This window comes from Panthera uncia, assembly GCF_023721935.1.
Source record: "Panthera uncia isolate 11264 chromosome E2 unlocalized genomic scaffold, Puncia_PCG_1.0 HiC_scaffold_19, whole genome shotgun sequence".
Taxonomy (NCBI): Eukaryota; Metazoa; Chordata; class Mammalia; order Carnivora; family Felidae; genus Panthera; species Panthera uncia.
This window is the reverse complement of record NW_026057588.1, coordinates 978,694-996,360: the sequence shown is the minus strand read 5'-3', so window position 1 is coordinate 996,360 and position 17,667 is coordinate 978,694. Positions and strand designations below refer to the sequence as shown.

The window sequence follows — 17,667 nt, the reverse complement described above, 5'->3', positions numbered from 1 at the left end:
ATTGTCTTGTCTACCTGGCACTTGGCCAAAGGGAATGGGCTCATTCAAGTTCTTGGCTCCTCCCTAGGTAGCCCGCATCCAAGGAATGGATGATGCAGGACAGAGAAGCCTGTCCATGCCATCAATATGGACCAACTCTTAAGGGCCACCCAGCTCCAGAGCTCCCTGGAAGCCATACTGAGAAGTTTAGACCTTTGTCCTGATGCTGATGGGAAGCCTGTAAGAGGGTTTAATGTCAAAAGATGACACAATCAAATTTTTAAGATTTAGCCAGGATACACAGAGGGTGGAGGTGACAGAGGCACATCCCTGTCTCTGAGCTATGCTCCTGCTTCTTTCCCAGTGGCTTTCGATATTTTTGGAACTGGGTCACACTGTGAACTCCCATTATAACTGCACACTCTCTCCCACAACACTACCAAAGACACACCTAGTTTTGAAAATCATTTCACGCATCTTATTAACTCAGGTTCAGAATTCTTGGTCTATTGTCTCCTGTCACAGGTGGGTCCATCGGGGGTTAGCGGGGGAGTTAATTTGCCAAGTTACCCTGAAGGAGTCTCAGTTGAATGAGCAGAACTGGGTGTAAGAAATCTCTGAAAAGGTGGCCTGGACAGGTTGAAGTAGAAAGGCCTTGTCCTAATTCCAGATTACCTTTCATGTTCCTGAAGGAGAGAAGCTTCTCTTTTATGGGTTTAAGTAAACCCAAGCATTTAATTCCTCTTTTCCAGAAAAGCTATATGAAATTACAAAGTTACTGGTCCTGGAAAACATGAAAAAGGGTCACCTGTGGGCGCGAGGTCTGAACACTCTCTGTATTATGAACGGATGAGCTCTGCTGGAACCAAGTTCCACATCAATCAAGACCACCCTTCAACATCTGTACAGAGAAGACAGAGGGGACTTGAGGGGATCATCTACTTAGCTGGAGAGCTCACCTCAAAGCTTGATAATTTATAAACTGCCTTAACGCAAGAAGAGAACTGCTGAATTATTAAATTAGTTAAATAAAGTTCTTTAACAGACATCAAAGAATCCTTGCAACATATGGTAGAGTAGAAAGCATATAAAACTCTTACTCTGAACAATAAAATTACAAGAAAAAATAATTTGGAAGTTGAAAAGCTCTCCAGTGGAATCTGAGATTAAAGTCACAAGTGTGAGGATACATCAAATTCAGAAAAGAATGCCACGAGCCACGAAAAAAGGGGGAGAGACAAACAGTATTGTTAACAATGGCCATCGTAAAAGCACCATGTGGTTACAGAAAGTCCCCTTCAACTGACAGTTCTATTCCCCCGGGATGAGGAGGGGTTGCCAATGGCATGATCTTCTGATGCAACGCTTAGAAAGCGCAGATGCCTCAAACACCAGGTTTCACACTCTCAATCTCTTCTCCACAACTGAAACAATTCACCAAATGTTAGATTAACGAGGTCATAAAACTTCAAGTCGGTACTTCACAACTTGATATCCTCGGTTCTTCACTACGGTTTGGGTCCTGTGCCTTGTCTGTGACCCCTACGCGTTTTCTTCTCTGTGTAAGTCTGTATCCTTGTTTCTCTTCAGTCCTTTTGTCCATTTCCGTTTCCCTCCGTCGCTATTCCTCCTCCAACAGACAGTTTCACCCTATTCTGCGGCAGCCTGTTTCAACCCCCGCCGGTTTTTCTCCCCACACTTTCTGATGACCCTCTAACTCCGCAGATTTCTGCGTCCTTCCCCGCCATCTCCGTCCACACCCAGACGGACGGCCACCCTGCGGCCAACGGCCTGCACCCACCTCCCTAGTGACGACTGTGCCCGACGCAGTATGGGGTTGGGGTCACGGGGGACACTCGGCAGTCAGAGAAAGGTTCTGAGCAGGAAAGTGACCGGCAAGGATATCGGGGTCTGCAAGGGCCACAGGCAGAACGGCTTGGCCCGAACCTGCCTCGGAGCGATTTTAACCGAAAACGACCACAGACCCCCGGGACCCGCCCCGAGAGAAAGGACTCGGAACGTCTTAGAGCCAGGCGGCGAGCGATGAAAGGGAGAAGACGGTTCAAGAATTTTACCTTACCAGGCGACCCCGGAAACTGGGGTGGAGCCCCAGGCACTGAGCAGCGCAACCGCTAGTGCGAACCAGAAAAATGGAGACTCCCTCACCCCACAGCGCACGTTGCCCTGCTGGATCAGCTTCCGGGGCTGCAGAAAATGGCGCACGCGCGTGCGTCGCGGGGCGGTACCGGGGCGTGTCCAGGACACATCCGGTGGGGCGGGTCCAGCGCACCACTCTCCTCCCAGCGTCTGCCGGTCTGTTTTCTCTTCCGGCCGCGCGGTTTCGGGTTCCGGTTTTGGATTCCGCCCAATCCCGCTGGTGTCGTTTCGAGCCAGGCTGGGTGCAACCTCAGGGAAGGGTGGGTCGCTTCTGTTGGGAGCGGCGTTATTTCACAAGTTGAGCCCGGTGCCCGGGGAAGCAATTTTTTTGGGGAGGGGGAGCGGGTTGGGGTGGGGGGGGGTGAGAGAAAAGTTTTTAGAGAGCGGTGGACATGCGCTCTAGGGGGGGAGGCGGAGCAGTCTGGGGACCTGGCGCCCGGGGTCCTCGTGGGTCGACTGAGACCCGGATAGTGACAGCTCCTTGTTTAATGAAGTAAAAGCCGGGGTGGTCAGTGTCGGTGATGGACGCTAGAATGCGACACGCACAACTGTTCTGGGGGGCGGGGGGCGCCTGTGTGGCTCAGTAGGTTAAGCCTGACTTTGGTTCTGGTCCTGATCTCCCTATGGTGGGTTGGAGCCTCCCATCGGGCTCTGTGCTGACACCTCAGAGCTTGGAGCCTGCTTTGGATTCTGTCTCCTTCTCTCTCTGCCCCTACCTCGCTCGCACTCTCTCTCTTTCAAAAATAAAATAAACATTAAAAGAAATAAACACTGTCCTGTGGGAATTGTGCTGTTCGGTATTAACTCGTCCTCAGAATTTTCACTCAACTGTCACTTCTCACCATCCCTTGGACTGCACTCCAGGCTTTCCCCGCCGGGCCTTGGGCTGTGGGACGGAGCGCTGGCACGTTGCTTTAAAGGAATAAAAGTTTCTGCGTCAATGGGTGTTGATTAATGTCTCTCTCTTAAATTTGATATTCAACTCCACACCTCTCCAGATGAATTACAAATCCGAATGTCTTTGAGACCTACCAGTGGGACCTGTATGTGCTTAAGCCCTTAATTGCCAAATTTCATTGCAATTTTAATTAAACAAATTGTTCTCAGGTATTTTAGAAGTCTATTTTTTTCTTGAAAATTAGAGTTTTAAAAATTTATTTATTTTGAGAGAGAGCACGGGAGGGAATGCAAGCGGAAAGGGGCAGAGAGCTAGATCTAGAATCCCAAGCAGGCTCTGAGCAGAGCCCTCTGTACGCCGCCCCCCGACCCCATGTCTGGACTGGATATCACAAACCCTGAGATATGATCTCAGCCGAAACGAAGAGTCCCTGGCTCAGCCAACTGAGACACCCAGGTACCCAGAAAATTAGATATTTTAACTAATCCTTTTGTTTTCTGTTTCTGATTGCTTGGTGTCAAGGGCCAATAAGGAAGCTTCTAAAAGGTGGACTCCTTCAGAGAGATTTAACTTTTCCTGGTACTGATGCAATACTGGTTTTGAAGTATTTCCACAAACATGTGATAAGGATTTCTGTTCTGTACGTAAATGGTGCAAGCAAACTCTACCACTAGTGTTTCACGTTTTCAGCAGTGTCATATACACTCTTAATTTTTAATAGGAAATGTGCCAGTTAATAGCTCCTCTTCTGTTTCCTGTGGAAATTCTGAAGGTGGTGCTGGCTGCATTTGCTTTTCACATCCTCTCTATTATGTGACTGCCCCTTCCAGGGCTTAAATCTCTGCAAGGAGTGAATTAAAAAGTAACTACTCATTGTCTAACAGTTTACAATAGTTTATAGGTATCTTGTCATTTTAGACAGTTGTGTATTCCTTCTGCAGCCTGCAGAGACGATCCTGGACACAATAAGGTCAGGGCTCCAGAGAACAAAAGGGCTGACTGTTAAGAAAAAAAAAAAAAGGGGGGGGGGCGCCTGGGTGGCTCGGTCAGTTAAGCCTCCGACTTTGGCTCAGGTCATGATCTCACGGTCTGTGGGTTCGAGCCCCGCGTCGGGCCCTGAGCTGACAGCTCAGAGCCTGGAGCCTGTTTCAGATTCTGTGTCTCCCTCTGTCTGTGACCCTCCCCCGTTCATGCTCTGTCTCCCTCTGTCTCAAAAATAAATAAACGTTTAAAAAAATTTTTAAAAAAAAAAGAAAAAAAAAAACAAACATGGAGTGATTAGAGCACAGGGGTTCAGCTCCCACCAACTGGGATTTTCAGAAAGAGCCAAATGACATGAAAAGGTGGAAGAGGGAGCTTAAAAAGACACAAAGGTGCTTACCAAGACAAGGATGCCTTGGATAGACCTCACCTCTGGGGAAATTCTGGAGATGTTGTTCCTGTAAATGTGCTGGACCCACTGCTTGTATCTTAGAAGCTTGAAAACTAGGGAGATACTGCCCCAGGGCATGAATCCCAAATGTCTGACAGGAGGGAAGGTTAAAAGTGGTGATTGTGTGATCTTGGTATTCAGCACCCCCAGTCATGTTTCTATGTGATGTTTTCTCGGTTCAGTCAGTCACAGGAAGATTAAAGTGGTATTTACCACCAAGTTACGATTGGGCAGCTGACTATTAGAGAGGCACGCAGAGCCTCTATTTTAAGTTCTATCATCTCGGAGTTCCTGGGGCCAATCGTGATGTCCTGGAAGACACTCAAGAAGCAGGTGATGCCAATGGATACACCACTGGCCACTCGGAACATACAAAACAAGTTGCATCAAAACTCAATGAGGACGTTTTTGTGCCTATTTTTCAGTATTCTGTAAGATTTTTACAGTCACATTGATAGTTTGAAGAAACTGATCGTATCTATATCAGGATCAAACTAAATTTATAAATTAGCTAAAGGAGAATTGACCTTTCTATAATATTGAGTTTTTCCACCCAAGAACATGATGTAAATTTCCATTCATTTATTTCTCCTTTCCTATATTTCAGGAATTTTTTTTCCCCATATAGACTTTACACATTTTTGTTAGATTCATTCCTGGTTACTTTATTTCATTTTATTTTTTTACAACAAAATTTGTTTGTATGTTTGTTCATTTATTTGAGAGAGAGAGAGAGAGAGAGAGAGAGAGAAAGGGGGGGAGAGAGAGAATCCCAAGCAAGCTCGATGCTCAGCACAACAAGACACAGGGCTCAATCCCATGACCCTGGGATCACAACCTGAGCTGAAATTAAAAGTCATATTCTTAACTGACTGAGTCCCCTATTCCCCTCTTTCATTTTATATTACAGTTTTGTAATTGGAGACACTCCTGCTAAAACTCATAAATGATTCTTTGTTGTACATAGGCTATTGTACAAACATATGCTATGTACAGGGGCACCTGGGTGGCTTACTTGGTAGGGCCTGCCACTCTTGTCCTCAGGATCATGACCCATGTTGGTTGTAGTGATTACTTAAAAATATAATCTTAAAAATAATACCCTATGTACAAAAGCCTATTGTTTTTGTATATCAGCAGTATAACCCATTAGCATACTGAATTGTTTTTCCAAGTGGATCTTCTATGAGTTCCTTTATGTTTCCAGAGGTATACTTGCATCATATGAAAACATAATTCTAGGTCTTTCTTTCGAATTCCTCTGCCATTTTAAATGGCCCTGGCTAACCCTGCAACACAGTGATAAATAAATAGAACAGGTGATCACGTACTTTTTTTACTGTGGTTTTCTGGCCTTAGTGGAATATCTCTAGTGATTTCCTATGAGCAGGATGAAGACTTTGTTTTCTCAAGTTTGGAAAGATTCTAAAGAATTTCCTAGTGTTTTGATTTAACATTCTTACATGATGAATTCTTCCAAAAATGTTTTTTAACTAGGAGTAAGATTTCTTGATTTCTCTTCATAAATATGATGAAGCATACTAATGAACTTCCTAATAATGAATCATTCTTGAATTGGAGACACGAATTTCTTTGCTCATCATATTTTTATTTTATTTCTCAGGGGTTTGGGGCTACATTATTTTACATGGTACCATCTGTAGGAAAAGGTGACATCTTTCTGTGGTATTCTTTTTGGTACAAACTTTAGGATGCTTTAGTTTCAGAATTTTATGTCATGTATAAAGATAATTTGGAAATGTTACTTCCTCTTTGATGTTCTTGAATTGAGTAAGTAGCATTAGCTTACCTGGTATTTAAAAGAATGGAAGAATCTGGCGGCTAATCTGATACAGGTGCTTTTATTCATAAGGGACTCTGATAAATGTCTTCCTCTTCTCTATGGATTTTGATCTGTTTAAATTCCCTCCTACTGAAGTCAATTTTGGCAAAATGTATTTTCCTAGTAAATGTCCATTTTATGTAGGCTTTCTAGTTAATCTGTTTTGAGTTGGGGAAGTGGAACAAGTTATTTTTAATCTCACTTACTGACCTCATGTCCTTTATTTCCATTTATTGAAAATTTAAAATGAATTGCAGATATTGAAAATTTTAAACATAGAAAATCCTTCTTGAGTCATTTGGAGGATTCTTTCTCTCTACCCATCAGTTAATGGTGGTGGTACTTGGGTCTGAAGACTAACAAAGAATTAGACAGGAGTAAAAGAAATTCTCAGGGAGGCACAGAATCCAATGAGGCTGGTCTTTAGTGGCTCAGACCTCGGCATTTCCTCCTTCCATGTTAGACCCTGTCTGCTTCCAGAAATAATGGAAAAGGAAGAGTCTCTCTCAAACACTCCAACAATCACTTTGGATATGTTCACTAGAAACTTCTAATAGATCCTGGTAATTAAAGAGTTTTTCAGAACCGTTCTCAGTTCCCCAAGTGTTGAACTATCATTGTCACTACAGCTGACATGATGACGGCAATTCTTTGGGGAGGTGAAGTCACAGAATCACTAACCTCTATCTCAGGGTTTGGCTTCCTCCCTCCCACACATGCTTTGCCTGCTACTTTACACCCAGCTTCCAGTCCTGGCAGCAGGAAGGAGTCTGTGAGAATCTTGTAGTTTAGTGTGAGAGCACAGTCTCTAAGGTTGGGAGATGCAGCAGGAATCTGGGTAGGTGAGCATGTCTGGGAAAGAATCTTCCGGCACAGGCTTAGCTTGTGAGAGAGACTGCTCAATCAGTGCATGACTGCTGATGATGTAATTCACCAAAATCCTCATTGAAGGGGTGCTTTGTGTTTGATCCAAGTGCTGTCAGAGGCTGAATTTTATGCTGCTTCAAGATTATAATTTCAGGTAGCACTGGGGTGGCTCAGTTGTTTACACATCCAACTCTCGACCTCAGCTCAGTTCTTGATCTCAGGGTCATGAGTTCCAACCCCTCACTGGGCAGGGACAGTCTACTTAAAAAAAAAATCATACTTTCAGAATTTGTCTGCTATTCAATACCATGAGCAAGAGTCAGAGAGACATTTTCAGGAGCAATACTGGGAGCCCTGGGAACGCATGTGCATGTTACAATAAGTATGATGGAACTAACTGAAATACCTGATTCACAGCAGAAACAGCGTGACTGAATGCGAACTGTTGAAATTTACTCTTCTGTAACTTGAGTTTCATGTGCTTAATGGAGACAGTAAATGTGTCTCTACTGAAAATCTCTGTGGACTCTTGATATGTGAGAGAATCTTCTTTCCTAAAATTAGGAAAGATCCTTTAAGAAAAAGATAACATCACTATAGAGGGTTTTAAAGAGCAAAGTATTAAGGACTTTATTTTTACATTTTAATTTCATTTTAAAATAATAAATTAATTAAAAATATAATCTCATCAAGAAAAAAAAAGCAATTTTAAGCCATGTTTCTTCTGGTGAAAATCACTTCAATAGTATTCCCAGCTCACCACTCACCTATCTTGCTTTTCAATTCATTAGATGCCCATGATTCCAAGTCTTCAAATTCCATATTGCAGATTTATTTATTTACTTATTTTAATAGCTTTTCCAAATCAAATATCGATTTGAGTTTCCATTTGTTTACTCTAAAACAAGAAACATACAGGGATGTGATCTTTAAATAGGTTTAACTTATTTTATGCCCTAACATGCTTTATCACTATGTGATATTTCATGTCCTATATGTTAGCACATAGTGCAGTTCAGCACAATAATTTGTTATGGATGCCATTGTCCTTTTGGTCCAGGAAAAAAATGAAATGAGTTCAGCTACTATCCTAACAGTTGTCTACATTAAAGAAATCTGACTGGCTCATATAAAACTATTCAGTGCAAGTATAATTTATTAAGACCTTTGAATCTTCACTCCTTAGTTATATTCGTTATAAAGGATACTTAAACAAAAGTGGGAAATGATCAAACCAGGTTTATTAAGTAAAATAAATTTAAAATATGAGAAGGCATCTGTATGTGTGTTTATGCCCATAACGAGGTTCCTGGCAGACTATAGTATAGTAGGAAGCATTCGTGTCATTGCAACTAGGCTACCCAGGTTCAAATCCTGATTCTACTACTATTTACATGAGTCACTTAACTTCCCATGGTTAAATTCTCCTCGTCTATAGAATGAGAGTAATGTTAGTTCCTAACTCATAGGGTTGTGAATATTATATAAGTTGCAATAGGGAAAGCAGTAATAACAGTGACCCACACATTGTAAGTGCTATAAAAAGACACACATGTAACTTTGGACATCTCCTAACAAAAGACAATATAGTTTAGATGTTCATTCTGAAGGGAAAGGAAAGGTAAGTGGACATTTTATTTTCCATGAAGTCTGAAACACCTTTTCAGGCAGAACTAGCTGCCTGTGAATTTGAATACTGTGTTCTAAATAATGATAGAATGGCCTCAGTGCATTTGTATATAGCAGTGATCTTCCTATCCCACATTGTCATTAGAATCCTGGGCAATTTCTCCCTCTTCTATCATTAGATGTCCCTTTGCTTCAGAGGATGCAAGGCAAACCCATGCATTTGATTCTCAGGCACTTGACTGTAGCCAACTCCTTGCACATTCTCTCTAGAGGAATCCCAGAGACCATGGCACCTCTAGGGCTGAAACATTTCACCAATCATTATGGATGCTATGTTCTCTTATGTGTTCACAGAGTGGCCAGAGGTATGTCCATTTGTGTCTTTCAGGCCATCATGATCAGCCCTGGGAACTCAAGGCAGACAGAGCTTAAAGTGAAAGCTCCAAAATACATTGGCCCCTCCACTATCCTGTGTAGGGTGTTCCGCATGTTCGTAAACATGTTTTTTTCCTATTTATATGACTGGTAAATGGAACAACAAAACTATTACCAAAAGAAGTGGTTTGGTATATTGTTCTGCTTCACAGCGTAGAGACAAGATCACAGGCTCATTAGATGCAGCAATGACATCTTTCCATGACATTTTGTGTTTGGGACACATGACTCTGCCCAGAAACTCCATGGTTTTTCTCCTTCACAGGCACAAACAGAGGGTCCAGGGTATCATTAGGAATAATCTCTCCCCGAGACCCTCCAGTGATACCGTGAGACCAGAGCTACCCAAAGCATCCTTGTTTTGGTGACCACCTTTGTACGGTTTTATGCTGTTTTGTCCATCATTTGTTTACTTGGCTCTCTTGGATAATTCTAGTTGGTGGCTGGTGAATGTCGCTGTACTAATCACTGTGTGGTTTTCAATACTAGCCCTTTATTCTCATGAACCATGACCCCACTATATTCAGGCTGTATCTTGTCTTCTGTGGAGGAAATACTTAATTCCCTATCTCATCAGGGAATTATGAATCTTCTTCCACCTGTTCAGTCATGGATGCATTGAGACCTCAAAGAATGTTAAGAACAAACATGTGCCATCTTCATTGCAGAGAGAGGGGTGAACAGGACACATTGACACTAGCCTAATATGAAGTAGTAAAGAGCATGGTACGTGAAATCTTCTGTAATCAATATGTGTGTACTTTTATAATTGTATTTTATTATTGGTAATAGTGCCTAAGTTAAGATTCCATAAAAGAGTCCTGAAATACTGTGAACATACTGGAAATATGTTTGAATGTGTAACTTTCAAGTTAAGATATTAAATTTTCCAAGACATTAAATTCCAATTATCCAGGAATTGTAAATCCTGATTTGTGATGCAAATGGCCTGGAGTGAAGGTGGAGGGAAAACTAGGTTTTACTTATTGTTGGCTTTGGAGGCTATGTTGTGAATATTATGCCTCATATCTAAGAGAAATTGGAGATGTTTCAATATGATAATGTTTATGGAGCAAGATGAGGGTATGAAAATATTTTCTGCTCAACATTTGAAGAGTAAACTGCAGTGGACAAAGAAGAACATAGGAAGAGTTGTCAGCTAAATTTTCCAAAAAGTGCAGGTGTGAGGCAGCCAGTAAACAGATTGGGTATGTGGGAAAAGACTGAATGGACTGTTGAAATGTTTAGAAGGTAATTGTTCTGTGTTAAATCTTGATGGCAGTTGGATGTGTTGGCTAGAAAGAGATTTCAAGATGGACTTCTGCTTTTCCAACCTGATGATACAAGATGTTACAGAGGACCATTTCATCAAGCTTGGTGCAGGAGACGAGTAGCAATTTGAAGGTAGAGTATATGAACATATTTTGTTTAACAAGGGTAGTATTGCTTTTGAAAACACCACCAAGGCAATGTAGACACCATTGAAAGGGGAAAAAGAAGAGATAACTGAAACCTAGAACTATTTAAGGAGGGCCTGACTGGCCCAGTCAGTATAGCATGCATCCCTTAATCTCTGGATTGTGACTTTGAGCTCCATATTGGGTGTAGAGATTACTTAAAAATAGAACATTTCTTAAATGAAATATTTTAGAGGTACCTAGGTGGCTCCATTGGGGATCTGACTTTGGCATGGGTCATGAACTCACCATTCGTGAGTTCCCCCACAGAACTTCAAAAAGGGGACTGGACACCTGTGAAAGCCACCTACATGATCAGATGGAATCACTCAGCAGCACAGCCTCTGGGGAGAGTTAGGAGTCTGTCTGGAGATTGAGTTCAGTCATATGGCCAATGATTTAATCATTCATGCCTAGGTAGTGATGCTTGGATTAAACACCTGGAGAAGATACTGGGAGTTTATTGGTGGGGGACAAAAGCTACTGTATGGGGAGTCCTCCCAAACCTTGCTCTATGGATGCCTTCATCTGGATCTTTACTGCTATCCTTTATAATAAAATGAGAAATGACAAAACTAAAACAATTTAGTAATGAGTTTGCTGTCTTTTATTCCAGGGAAGACAACCCTTGATTGAGGGGAGGACAGAGCCTCACATGCAGTTAGTGGAGTGCTCTTCCTGGGGGATTTGGGGCAAGATTGAGTTTTAGAAGAGGCAGTGCAGAAACAGTGCATGATTGGCTAGGAGGTCAGGGATTTCCTTAGAAGGAAGACTAGCAGGTGTTTTCTAGGGCATGGTCAGCTACCTGAAACTGAGTTGGAGGACTGTGACTGGCTCCCTTGCTGGATGTGTCACATAAGAGCAGGCTGATTTAGGTTTAGATTTGTGATGTGAGTGGGGCCACTGGGGTGGCCTCCATTTTTGTGGGTCCCAATATATGAGTTAACTTTATCAAGGATTATCATACATATAGCAATTTCCGAGTTCTGTGAGTCTTTCCAGCAAATATTGAAGACCAGGGCTCAGAGGAAGCCTTAAATTTGTAGTTGGCTGGAGATGCACAGGTTTGGGAATGCCTGACTTGTAACTGGTGTCTGAAGTGGGGGCAGTCCTGGAAAGGACTTTGCCCTTAACTTGTGGGGTCTCTACTAACACCAGATAAAGTCAGAATTACACTGAATCGCAGGACACCCAGTTGGTATCAGAGATTTGGCAACAGGAGGCAGGAGCTCTTTCAGGTTTGGCTATTATGTCCCTTTGATATGTCCCCATTTTTTTTTTATTATTACTTCCTTACTCTTAACATTCTGCCATTACAAGATCCTCCGGCCACATCTTGTATTTTCCCTGCTCCTGCCATAGAATCAGCCATAATTACAAGGAGGCTTTTTTATTTTTTTAAGAGAATAGTGTTAGAAACCAAGATGTGGGTGCTGAGTGTTCTCCTTGCTACTGGGATGTCATTGCTGTTAAGACTCTCTGAGTAGACTGACCTGGGAATAACCTATTCACACCCATATCTATAGTTGTCTCTTTACCTGTCAGTTTATTTGCATAACTACAGCTAACTGCTCTCATACTGATGTCCCTGACTCTGTTCCCATACTTCAGGGTTCATTTTAGCCTTTCCCCCTTGCTTTTCTGTCCCTATCTGTATTTACCAAGTACTATGGCATCTTATGCCTTTGAAGAGTTTTGCATCTGTTTCTCTACGGTCCCATGCTCTCTGCACACTGCCTATAACCCCCTCCCTCTAGCCTCATTTGGACCCTGCTCTATCACATGCCTGCAACCTTCCAACTCTGCCCCGTTCACTTGCACCTGCAGTGGCAATGCTCACAGCACTTTAAGATATTGCATGTGGTAAATATCATTTTTGGGGGTTGTTGCAGGGATGGAATGAGTAAAAAACGTGAAAAGTTGGAGGCATTTTCAGGCATCCAAGGTCAGGAGATTCCTGTATTCTTTCAACATGTGAGCACATTGTGGAGACACACATGTGCATGCAGACTCTTTGAATGTAATTACATACACGGGACTGGGAATGTAGGAGTACGGATGAGTGTGTGTAAATGTGTGTGCTTGTATTTCACAAGTGTGTGCATGCGTGTGTTTGCTGTGAAGTGCATGTGAGTGTCAGTGGGTAAATGTATATGGCTGTGCATTTGAGTGTATGTTGCGCATATGCACATGTATTTGCATCTATGTGTGATGTTTGTATGCGTGTGTTTGTGAACTAAGGGATGTCCGCCATCATGGTCTAGTGTCTGACTTGGAAATGAGGAGCATTTGATTACATATTTGTTCGTAGTGAAAACAAGGGATTAGGATTTTCATGTCATTCTGGTGAATGTGCCTCTTTATGATTAGGAAATAGATTTCATTTTCCCCAGTCATATTGCTTGGTCTTGAAATTACTTTGATCTTAATATAGCTATTTTTTTTTATAGCATTTGTTTATCTTTTGTTCAAGAGTTTACTTTGTGTCCTTAATTTGTGAATTTCTCATAGGAAATATTGTGTTGTCTTTAAAAAGTCCAATTGTCAGGGGCGCCTGGTTGGCTCACATGGTTATTGGTGTAAGACTCTTGATTTCAGCTCAGGTCATGATCTCATGGCTCTTGAAATGGAGCCCCATGTTGGGCCTACGCTGACATCACAGAGCCTCCTTGAGTCTCTCTCTCTCAAAATAACTAAAAACTAAAAAAAAAAAAAAAAAAAAAAAAAAATCCAGTGACAATTTTGCTTTTCAATGGGGCCTTTAGATGATTTCGTTTTACAGATAGATTTAAATTATTTTGCTCTTGCTTTTATAATGTCTCCTTTGCTCTATTCCCTCTCTTTCTGTCTTCTTTGAAATAACTGATTTTTACAGATGGTTTTAAATCCTTTACTGTGGTTCACTGTTGTTAGCTCTAAGTATTGCTTTTGTTTGCTTTAGGGGTTATCCTACACAGATGACCACAGTATACCTTCACGTGTGTTTATACTTCTTCATACAGAGCATCCGACCTTTCCTTTCCACATGGACTTCCATTTCTCCACTCCTGCCTTGTGCTACCATTAGTATAGGTTTCTTTTACATATGCTATACACATATACACTAGACTGTTAGTTTCTTTAACGAGGCTTAAAAATAGGGAAGACGGTTTTTATTTACCATATAGTTACTATTACTATATAGCGCTCTTAATTCCTTTGGGTAGATCAGGAGTCTGCCACCTACAGAACATGAGCCAAATGCAACCTACAGTCTGTTTTTAAGTGAAGTGTAACTGGAATGCAGGGACACTCATATTTAGGTGTTTTTTACTCAATAAGGACATACTGGAAGAGTGGTAACAGAAACAGTATTGCCTACAAAGAATACAATATTTACTATATGTTTCTTAAATAAATGTTTGCCGACCTTGCACATAGTCCCATTCTCATCACATCTGATTTAGTATAAAATTGGGATATGAAACATACTGAGAAGTCACTTTTATAGTCAAAATATTAGGCAACGCTGACACAAGACTGGTCTCAACTGGAAGAATAAAACTAGGAATAATTGGGAGTTACTAGGTCTTGAATTAGTGAGGAAAACATGAAATATGCAATGTTGTTACTATTCAATTTGTAAGTACAGTATCTTCTTACATGTAAACAATTTTTTTTGATGATATTGACATTGAAGATATAACTGGGACATAAACGACCTGACTAGTATTACTTGGTACACATTCGTAAGTGGAAGAAGCAACATACCCTTGGCTGGGTATAAGCATAGACAACAGGAAAAGCATGTATCTTAACAAGTCCTGGGATCAACTCCCTAGACAGTTTTCACAAATGGTATTTACCATCTTTCCATTAATTCATTACCCCAGCTCACTGCTGTGTTCTCTCAATAGTGGTAAGGCTGCCATAAAGAAATAGGTCTGTGCATTCTCCAAACAGGTCATGGTTTTGGATCTATCACATATGCTCCTAAGCCTTCTGGGGAGTTTTGTTATTAAAATTGTACAAATTCTAACTATAAGGTTTCCCAAATTTTAAAGGTCTCCAGTAGAAACTTAGCCTCACATTTCACCAAGCCACATGCCAATTGTGGGTATTCCTGATCCACCGTAATTCTGTTCCCATTGTGGTGATTTTCTGCTTCTTTCCTACACCCACTTGCCCTTCTCCATGTGTATTTGCATGATACTTTCAGTGGTTCTGCCCAAAGATGACCTCAGCATGTGGGCATTGCCTGAAAATGTTGTTTAAATTAGGAAACCCTGTCAGCCGATCATTACATATGAACACGTTTATGGTACTTATCACTATCATATTTTATCCTTATAGACTCAACCTTATAGAATATAAGTTACTTGAAGACAGGAGTTTTGTTTCCTGCTAATATCAGTGATTAGAATAGTTTCTGACTGGTAGAATGAGTGAATGCATTTTATCTGTCCAAAGTAGAAAGTTACTGCAGCGTATACACTCAGAGACTAATAGTTCATATACTCAAGTAAACATGTTATTCCATTTATGGCACCAAATTCCTTACTCCTGTAAGTCTCTACCCTAGCACCCTGAACATTTGTCATAAATTCTCACGCTATATTTTGTTTCATTCACATTGTGAGTTTTAGGCAACATGTGCCAAACAGCTCTAACCCATCTGTGAAGGATGATGCTTTTTGCAGCTTTTCTCAGCTACAAAATGTTAAATTCAAGATTCCCTCTCAAATGCTCCATTCTACTCTCAATACAAATATTAATCTTATTGGTCAGGTCAGTTTTCATTTGTGAAGGACACACCTCCTGGAAGTTAGTGGCTGAAACAACTAGGTGGTTTACCATTCTCACATAACAGGAAGCCCAGAGATGCAGGTTGGGATGGGACGGGTCCCCTGGGCAGTCCTCTGCATGCTCCACCTCCCTTAGGACACAGCATTCTCTCTCCCTACAGCAGGATGGGCGCTGTAGGACCAAGAAGGATGAATGGGGAGGGGCAAAGGCCTTTTATTAGGTTTTGTCTTATTTACGTGGATATAATCCCAGGAGGGTTTTTTTTCCCCAATTAGCTACACATTTTAATAATGCAATTTTATAAGAATATTAGGGGGCAGTTGGGTGGCTCAGTCAGTTGAGCATCACTCTTGATTTTTGCTCAGGCCAACATCCCAGGGACTTGGGATCGAGCCTGTGTCAGCTCTGCACTGAGAGTGAAACCTGCTTAAGATTCTCTGCCTCTCCCTCTGTCCCTGCCTCCCACTTGTGTGTACTCTCTCTCTCTCTCTAATTAATTAATTAAGTATATTGGGGAATTTTCAAACTTCATATTCATGCCTAAACAACAGAAGGTAAAAGAAAAAGATGGTAAAGAAAACATTTTGCAGAACAAATTTAAACATACTCCTTATTAATATTAAAGATCAAGGTTGTCAAGGAGAACTATGGATGAGACAGATTTCATCACCAGACTTTGTTCTTTATCCTCAGTGTGTAATACTGCATGCAACCCATGAAAAGTGTCATAGGTGTTCCAAATGTGTCAAAATTATTAGTCCTTAGTGTTTTCTAACTTAGATTTATTTCCTTTGAAATTTATTAATTTTAAGTTAATTTTATTTACCTGCATCTAACACTAATTTGCAAAGTTTCAATACAGATATTCTGATTCTAGTACTTTTTAAAACAGTTTCTTAAAGTTTGTTTATTTTTCCATACTCAGTGTGGAGCCTGACCCGGGGCTCAAACCCATGAATCATGAAATCATGCCCTGAACAAAAAATCAAGAGTTGGACTCTTAGCTGACTGAGCCACTCAGGCACTCTCTGATTCTAGCATCTTGCTAGAAAAATGATAGGACTGATTTTGAGATTCAATTCATTCTAACCTCCCTTAAAGTGAACAATCTACAAAAGGTTTGTAGTTGGGAAATACTGTATCATTTCTGAATGTATTTTAATATTAGGCTATAACTTAATTTAAAAAATCCTGACATCATAACAAGTCTAAAAATACCTTAAGTAACTGATCTAAACAGTGTATCATAACCCTTTTCCACAATCATATTGTGTGGTGGGGGCTACATATACAGCTGGAAAAAGAAGGTAGTAGTTAGCATGAGGAAGATTGTGGTCTTTCCCAACCAAGTCAGTCAGGAGTAAACATTCAGTTTTATAGAAAAGAGTCTGACTCTACTCTTGATGGCCGACTAATGATACCTGTGAAGCGTCATTACCTCTTACTATTCTGCTCATCTGGGCAGGAAGAGCTAATAATAAAGCCCGAGAGGCCCTTCCCTTCGCAGTAGTTCTAAGTTCACAGTGTCAATGAGTACCATCACCCCGGCCCCACACAGGATGCATCGTAACAAAGTAGTCACCATTGCCTGCTTTCTCTAGCCATTTTCAGAACTTGAGAAGTCTGCCCTGCTCTCCCGAGAAAGCGTCATTATATAACCAACATTCTCCGAACACTTGAGTGAACGGAGTCATCATTCTTGACACCCGAACATCCTGTCCCAGTGGAGTAAGCACAAATGCAAACAAAAGCAAAAAATGTTTTAGAGGGTAAATATGTGAGATTTCTAGTTATCAAACAAGATTCCCATTGTGTTGTTCATTCTTGAGAGTAAACTCATGAAGATTTATCTTTTCAAATTATTCCCTGAGCACTCCAGCACAAAATATAGATTGTGTTACCTTTATCCTTACTCCTCAAATTTTCCTTCAGTTCCTAATACTTTTCATATGCTTGCTCTTTTTCTAATTTCATTTAATGTAAATTTCACTTAAAGCAAACCATGGGTCTCATTTTAGCACAAAAGGCAGGCAGAAATAGAATCATGGTCTGTATTCATGAATGGGGATGCAAATTGTGATGGGTCAGAGTTTGAAACTGCATTGCTATGGTATTTTAATTAGAACCACAAAAATACTTGGGATGTGCTATGGGAGGGTAACTCTGAAATTCAACATATATTTCC

The 17,667-nt window shown here is 41.1% G+C and overlaps 1 pseudogene; it reads left to right on the top strand.

The window, feature by feature from the left end:
- Positions 1–8,894: 8,894 nt before the first annotated feature.
- Positions 8,895–9,894, top strand: LOC125916075 (vomeronasal type-1 receptor 2-like; annotated as a pseudogene).
- The last annotated feature ends 7,773 nt before the right edge of the window (positions 9,895–17,667 follow it).